The following is a 7,500-nucleotide window of genomic DNA, read 5'->3' as shown; positions in this document are numbered from 1 at the left end:
GGGTCTGGGTCTGGATCTGTCTGTTTCTCTTTCTGTCTGTGTGTCGACTTGTCTCTATGTCTGTCTGTCTGTCTGTCTGTCTGTGTGTCGACTTGTCTCTATCTCTGTCTGTCTGTCTCTATATCTGTCTGTCTATTTCTATGTCTCTGTCTGTCTGTCTGTCTGTCTATATCTGTCTGTCTGTCTCTATGTGTGTCTGTCTGTCTGTCTATATATCTGGCCATCTGTCTGTCTCTCTGTCTGTCTGTCTGTCTGTCTGGCCGTCTGTCTGTCATCATGTGGTCTGTCTACTCTTTAACACAGGAGTCATATGAGGGGGCAGTATGACATCATGTTGACATGAGAGAGCAGGGCCTGGGACAGGACAGCTGCTCTGCTCCTACAGGCTGTTAACACAGCTTCACCCTGACACACCGTCCAGATACACCCTGACACACCGTCCAGATACAGATGCAGTGCCAATCCCACGTTGTCCCTCTTAATGAACTGACCTTCTTTGGACCGTGTTCTGATCTTGACATGATAAAGATCTTCTCTTTTTTTCTTCAGAACAAGGCAAGGCCAGAGCTTGTGTCATGGCCTTCGTAGGGAGACAGCTCCAATAGTAATAATAATACACATACAGTATATCCCCCCCCACACACACATCACTCTTCTCTACTGGCGTCCCCAGACCCAGTGATAATAATAATAATAATAATAACTTTATTAGTATAGCGCTTTTCCTGCAAACGTTGCAGCTCAAAGTGTTCCAATCATTATATAATCATCATTTAATTATTTAGTCATTTAAAGGCAATATTAAAAAGATGAGTTTTTAGAAGACCTGAGAGCTCTATTGGGCTAATATGCTAGCAAAAAGGTCTTTATGGGGATGGTGCTGAATGTTTTGTCTCTGGCTATCAGGCAAGCCCCAGCCAGCCTGTCTTGACTAATGACCTAGTGTGTGGATGTGCAGGTAATTAACCAGACCATTACAGTGTTCCCTCGCACCCCCCCAGGCCCTATCGCCTGCCCCGTCACATATCCATCAAAGAGGTCCTGACCATCCCTCTCTCTGTCAGAGCGTAGACTCTATCATCGTAGAGGATAGGACAACGACAAGGGTCTTATTGTGTCTAACTGTCCAGGGTTGGGAGTCGATTCTAATTTCAATGAAAGTTGAATTCATCAATGAAAGAAATAAAATCAGCGTGGGAAAACAATTTCGGCAGTTCTCAATTCACAAATGAATTGTAATTCATTGGCTCGAGTGAATTGAAATTCAACTTGATTCCAACTACTCTGAACAAGCAAAAAAATGGGATACGCTACTCAAACGTTCGGACAGACCGGTCGTCAGGTTGTTTTGATTGAGACTAAGTAGAGACAGACTGACAGTGAATTATCACTGGATATGATTCATACAAAGGGAAAACTCTCCTGGATTTGAAGACTTTGAAAATAGCTCTTTTTTTAATCAGAAACGGTTGGCGGGTTTTGGAGATGATGTTATCTGTAACCATAGACGGGCGGCTGTCTTCTCCCCTTCGATCCGTTCTCCTCTCCGGTCGAGGTCAGCTGTGTGAGTTGAGGGATGGCCCTGCAGTTCTTTATTGAATGGTTCCTGGGCTATAGTGGTCCGCCGTGGTCTTGATGAAAGATTATTGACGCCGGTTCCTCTCTCTCTCCACCTCTGTCAGTCCTTCCCACGGCGCCGCTGGTCCGAGCGTTTGTCATTGTCACAGAGAATCAGATCTTGGATCAGTCCTGTTGCGAGCGACGCGGCTCGCTCTCTCTCTCCGTACCTCTCGCTCTGTCGAAAACGGACGGCGAATCTTCATTGTCGTCGTAACCGCTTCTCGGTAGGAAAAGCGGCGGTTTGTAAACGCGGCGAGTCGGAATCGATGATTGTCGGGGAAGATAGCCTATGGTGCTGTTTCACAACCGCCTATTGTGTTCATACTGTATTTTGGAGAGAAAACAAACGCTAAAGAGATCAATATATAGTGCGAAAAGCATTAAGCGGAGACCTATGTATCATTGTGAATAGATTGTCTCGCCTCTAATCCTTATAAATCATACGAATCATAAAACCATCTCAATCTGACTTCCTTCTCTTATCACCAGGTGCTCCTCTTTGAGTTCAGCAGCGTGATTTTAATTGTGTCACTGCAGTGACATGTAACAGCTTTGTGATGGCACCTCAGAAGCCCATCTACGGCTTCCCCTGCTCCGACTAAACATTAGTGACACCTAATCTAAACGATTCAGTAACTACCTGCATATGAGCCCCAACATCTGATGGAATGTCTCCTGCTAGACTAGGTTTGCCCTCGTCTTTTTGAGATGTGGAAGTCAAAGGGCGTTCATCCACAAGATTGGTGTAGCTGAAAGAATGCTAACGGCAGGTTGGCGGCAGCATACAGGTTTACACAAAGACACATGCTGAAATTAACGGGACACACACTCCATACCGTGTTGCGGTGGGTGAGGGTTGTATCATTTAAGGACCACTAAACCTATACAGGTTTACACAAAGACACATGCTGAAATTAAAGGGACACACACTCGATACCGTGTTGCGGTGGGGGGGGGGGGGTTGTATCATTTAAGGACCGCTACAATTGTGGTGTTTTGGATTGTGGTTGTTTCTCCAAAATAATCAAATTGTTAATAGTAGGGTAGTAGGGTAGTAGGGTTAGGGTAGTAGGGTTAGGGTAGTAGGGTTAGGGTAGTAGGGTAGTAGGGTTAGGGTAGTAGGGTTAGGGTAGTAGGGGTAGTAGGGTAGTAGGGTAGTAGGGTTAGGGTAGTAGGGTAGTAGGGTAGTAGGGTAGTAGGGTTAGGGTAGTAGGGTTAGGGTAGTAGGGTTAGGGTAGTAGGGTAGTAGGGTAGTAGGGTAGTAGGGTTAGGGTAGTAGGGTAGTAGGGTAGTAGGGTTAGGGTAGTAGGGTTAGGGTAGTAGGGTAGTAGGGTAGTAGGGTAGTAGGGTAGTAGGGTAGTAGGGTTAGGGTAGTAGGGTAGTAGGGTAGTAGGGTAGTAGGGTAGTAGGGTTAGGGTAGTAGGGTAGTAGAGTAGTAGGGTAGTAGGGTAGTAGGGTTAGGGTAGTAGGGTAGTAAGGTAGTAGGGTTAGGGTAGTAGGGTAGTAGGGTAGTAAGGTAGTAGGGTAGTAGGGTTAGGGTAGTAAGGTAGTAGGGTAGTAGGGTTAGGGTAGTAGGGTAGTAGGGTTAGGGTAGTAGGGTAGTAGGGTAGTAGGGTTAGGGTAGTAGGGGTAGTAGGGTTAGGGTAGTAGGGTAGTAGGGTTAGGGTAGTAGGGTAGTAGGGTTAGGGTTAGGGTAGTAGGGTAGTAGGGTTAGGGTAGTAGGGTAGTAGGGTTAGGGTAGTAGGGTTAGGGTAGTAGGGTTAGGGTAGTAGGGTAGTAGGGTAGTAGGGGTAGTAGGGTAGTAGGGTTAGGGTAGTAGGGGTAGTAGGGTAGTAGGGTTAGGGTAGTAGGGTAGTAGGGTTAGGGTAGTAGGGTAGTAGGGTAGTAGGGTAGTAGGGTTAGGGTAGTAGGGTAGTAGGGTTAGGGTAGTAGGGTTAGGGTAGTAGGGTAGTAGGGTAGTAGGGTAGTAGGGTTAGGGTAGTAGGGTTAGGGTAGTAGGGTAGTAGGGTAGTAGGGTAGTAGGGTTAGGGTAGTAGGGTAGTAGGGTAGTAGGGTAGTAGGGTTAGGGTTAGGGTAGTAGGGTAGTAGGGTAGTAGGGTTAGGGTAGTAGGGTAGTAGGGTAGTAGGGTAGTAGGGTTAGGGTAGTAGGGTAGTAGGGTTAGGGTAGTAGGGTTAGGGTAGTAGGGTTAGGGTAGTAGGGTAGTAGGGTAGTAGGGTAGTAGGGTTAGGGTAGTAGGGTAGTAGGGTTAGGGTAGTAGGGTTAGGGTAGTAGGGTAGTAGGGTAGTAGGGTTAGGGTAGTAGGGTAGCAGGGTAGTAGGGTAGTAGGGTTAGGGTAGTAGGGTAGTAGGGTAGTAGGGTAGTAGGGTAGTAGGGTAGTAGGGTTAGGGTAGTAGGGTAGTAGGGTAGTAGGGTAGTAGGGTTAGGGTAGTAGGGTAGTAGGGTTAGGGTAGTAGGGTTAGGGTAGTAGGGTAGTAGGGTTAGGGTAGTAGGGTAGTAGGGGTAGTAGGGTAGTAGGGTAGTAGGGTTAGGGTAGTAGGGTAGTAGGGTAGTAGGGTTAGGGTAGTAGGGTAGTAGGGTTAGGGTAGTAGGGTAGTAGGGTAGTAGGGTAGTAGGGTTAGGGTAGTAGGGTAGTAGGGTAGTAGGGTAGTAGGGTAGTAGGGTTAGGGTAGTAGGGTAGTAGGGTAGTAGAGTAGTAGGGTAGTAGGGTAGTAGGGTTAGGGTAGTAGGGTAGTAGGGTAGTAGGGTAGTAGGGTAGTAGGGTTAGGGTAGTAGGGTAGTAGGGTAGTAGAGTAGTAGGGTAGTAGGGTAGTAGGGTTAGGGTAGTAGGGTAGTAGGGTAGTAAGGTAGTAGGGTTAGGGTAGTAGGGTAGTAGAGTAGTAGGGTAGTAGGGTTAGGGTAGTAGGGTTAGGGTAGTAGGGTTAGGGTAGTAGGGTAGTAGGGTTAGGGTAGTAGGGCTAGGGTAGTAGGGTAGTAGGGTTAGGGTAGTAGGGTAGTAGGGTAGTAGGGTAGTAGGGTAGTAGAGTAGTAGAGTAGTAGGGTAGTAGGGTAGTAGGGTAGTAGGGTTAGGGTAGTAGGGTAGTAGGGTTAGGGTAGTAGGGTAGTAGGGTAGTAGGGTTAGGGTAGTAGGGTAGTAGGGTAGTAGGGTTAGGGTAGTAGGGTTAGGGTAGTAGGGTAGTAGGGTAGTAGGGTAGTAGGGTAGTAGGGTAGTAGGGTTAGGGTAGTAGGGTTAGGGTAGTAGGGTTAGGGTAGTAGGGTAGTAGGGTAGTAGGGTTAGGGTAGTAGGGTAGTAGGGTAGTAGGGTTAGGGTAGTAGGGTAGTAGGGTAGTAGGGTAGTAGGGTAGTAGGGTTAGGGTAGTAGGGTAGTAGGGTAGTAGGGTAGTAGGGTTAGGGTAGTAGGGTTAGGGTAGTAGGGTAGTAGGGGAGTAGGGTAGTAGGGTAGTAGGGTTAGGGTAGTAGGGTAGTAGGGTTAGGGTAGTAGGGTTAGGGTAGTAGGGTTAGGGTAGTAGGGTAGTAGGGTAGTAGGGTAGTAGGGTAGTAGGGTAGTAGGGTTAGGGTAGTAGGGTTAGGGTAGTAGGGTTAGGGTAGTAGGGTAGTAGGGTAGTAGGGTAGTAGGGTAGTAGGGTTAGGGTAGTAGGGTAGTAGGGTAGTAGGGTTAGGGTAGTAGGGTAGTAGGGTAGTAGGGTAGTAGGGTTAGGGTAGTAGGGTAGTAGGGTAGTAGGGTAGTAGGGTAGTAGGGTAGTAGGGTAGTAGGGTTAGGGTAGTAGGGTAGTAGGGTTAGGGTAGTAGGGTAGTAGGGTAGTAGGGTAGTAGGGTTAGGGTAGTAGGGTTAGGGTAGTAGGGTAGTAGGGTAGTAGGGTAGTAGGGTAGTAGGGTTAGGGTAGTAGGGTAGTAGGGTAGTAGGGTAGTAGGGTTAGGGTAGTAGGGTTAGGGTAGTAGGGTAGTAGGGTTAGGGTAGTAGGGTAGTAGGGTTAGGGTAGTAGGGTTAGGGTAGTAGGGTAGTAGGGTAGTAGGGTAGTAGGGTAGTAGGGTTAGGGTAGTAGGGTAGTAGGGTTAGGGTAGTAGGGTAGTAGGGTTAGGGTAGTAGGGTAGTAGGGTAGTAGGGTAGTAGGGTAGTAGGGTAGTAGGGTAGTAGGGTAGTAGGGTTAGGGTAGTAGGGTAGTAGGGTTAGGGTAGTAGGGTAGTAGGGTTAGGGTAGTAGGGTTAGGGTAGTAGGGTTAGGGTAGTAGGGTAGTAGGGTTAGGGTAGTAGGGTTAGGGTAGTAGGGTAGTAGGGTAGTAGGGTAGTAGGGTAGTAGGGTAGTAGGGTTAGGGTAGTAGGGTAGTAGGGTAGTAGGGTAGTAGGGTTAGGGTAGTAGGGTTAGGGTAGTAGGGTAGTAGGGTTAGGGTAGTAGGGTTAGGGTAGTAGGGTAGTAGGGTTAGGGTAGTAGGGTAGTAGGGGTAGTAGGGTAGTAGGGTAGTAGGGTTAGGGTAGTAGGGTAGTAGGGTAGTAGGGTTAGGGTAGTAGGGTAGTAGGGTTAGGGTAGTAGGGTAGTAGGGTAGTAGGGTAGTAGGGTTAGGGTAGTAGGGTAGTAGGGTAGTAGGGTAGTAGGGTAGTAGGGTAGTAGGGTTAGGGTAGTAGGGTAGTAGGGTTAGGGTAGTAGGGTAGTAGAGTAGTAGGGTAGTAGGGTAGTAGGGTTAGGGTAGTAGGGTAGTAGGGTAGTAGGGTAGTAGGGTAGTAGGGTTAGGGTAGTAGGGTAGTAGGGTAGTAGGGTAGTAGGGTTAGGGTAGTAGGGTAGTAGGGTAGTAAGGTAGTAGGGTTAGGGTAGTAGGGTAGTAGAGTAGTAGGGTAGTAGGGTTAGGGTAGTAGGGTTAGGGTAGTAGGGTAGTAGGGTTAGGGTAGTAGGGTAGTAGGGTAGTAGGGTTAGGGTAGTAGGGTTAGGGTAGTAGGGTAGTAGGGTAGTAGGGTTAGGGTAGTAGGGTTAGGGTAGTAGGGTAGTAGGGTTAGGGTAGTAGGGTTAGGGTAGTAGGGTTAGGGTAGTAGGGTAGTAGGGTAGTAGGGTAGTAGGGTAGTAGGGTAGTAGGGTTAGGGTAGTAGGGTTAGGGTAGTAGGGTTAGGGTAGTAGGGTAGTAGGGTAGTAGGGTAGTAGGGTAGTAGGGTTAGGGTAGTAGGGTAGTAGGGTAGTAGGGTTAGGGTAGTAGGGTAGTAGGGTTAGGGTAGTAGGGTAGTAGGGTAGTAGGGTAGTAGGGTAGTAGGGTAGTAGGGTTAGGGTAGTAGGGTTAGGGTAGTAGGGTAGTAGGGTTAGGGTAGTAGGGTAGTAGGGTAGTAGGGTAGTAGGGTTAGGGTAGTAGGGTAGTAGGGTTAGGGTAGTAGGGTAGTAGGGTAGTAGGGTAGTAGGGTTAGGGTAGTAGGGTTAGGGTAGTAGGGTAGTAGGGTAGTAGGGTAGTAGGGTAGTAGGGTTAGGGTAGTAGGGTAGTAGGGTAGTAGGGTAGTAGGGTTAGGGTAGTAGGGTTAGGGTAGTAGGGTAGTAGGGTTAGGGTAGTAGGGTAGTAGGGTTAGGGTAGTAGGGTTAGGGTAGTAGGGTAGTAGGGTTAGGGTAGTAGGGTAGTAGGGTTAGGGTAGTAGGGGTAGTAGGGTTAGGGTAGTAGGGTAGTAGGGTTAGGGTAGTAGGGTAGTAGGGTAGTAGGGTTAGGGTAGTAGGGTTAGGGTAGTAGGGTTAGGGTAGTAGGGTAGTAGGGTTAGGGTAGTAGGGTTAGGGTAGTAGGGTAGTAGGGTAGTAGGGTAGTAGAGTAGTAGAGTAGTAGGGTAGTAGGGTAGTAGGGTAGTAGGGTTAGGGTAGTAGGGTAGTAGGGTTAGGGTAGTAGGGTAGTAGGGTTAGGGTAGTAGGGTTAGGGTAGTAGGGT

At 48.2% G+C, this 7,500-nt stretch overlaps 1 protein-coding gene across 1 annotated transcript in view; it reads left to right on the top strand.

Moving 5' to 3' along the window:
- Positions 1 to 7,500, top strand: part of agap3 (ArfGAP with GTPase domain, ankyrin repeat and PH domain 3) — a gene marked incomplete at both ends in the record, with an annotated part of 219,861 nt that overhangs the window by 199,969 nt on the left and 12,392 nt on the right.

The sequence above is a fragment of the Nansenia antarctica genome (assembly GCF_963989245.1).
Source record: "Nansenia antarctica genome assembly, chromosome: 16".
NCBI classification, from domain to species: Eukaryota; Metazoa; Chordata; class Actinopteri; order Argentiniformes; family Microstomatidae; genus Nansenia; species Nansenia antarctica.
The sequence above is the reverse complement of the archived record's forward strand: the minus strand, read 5'-3'. Positions and strand labels throughout refer to the sequence as shown.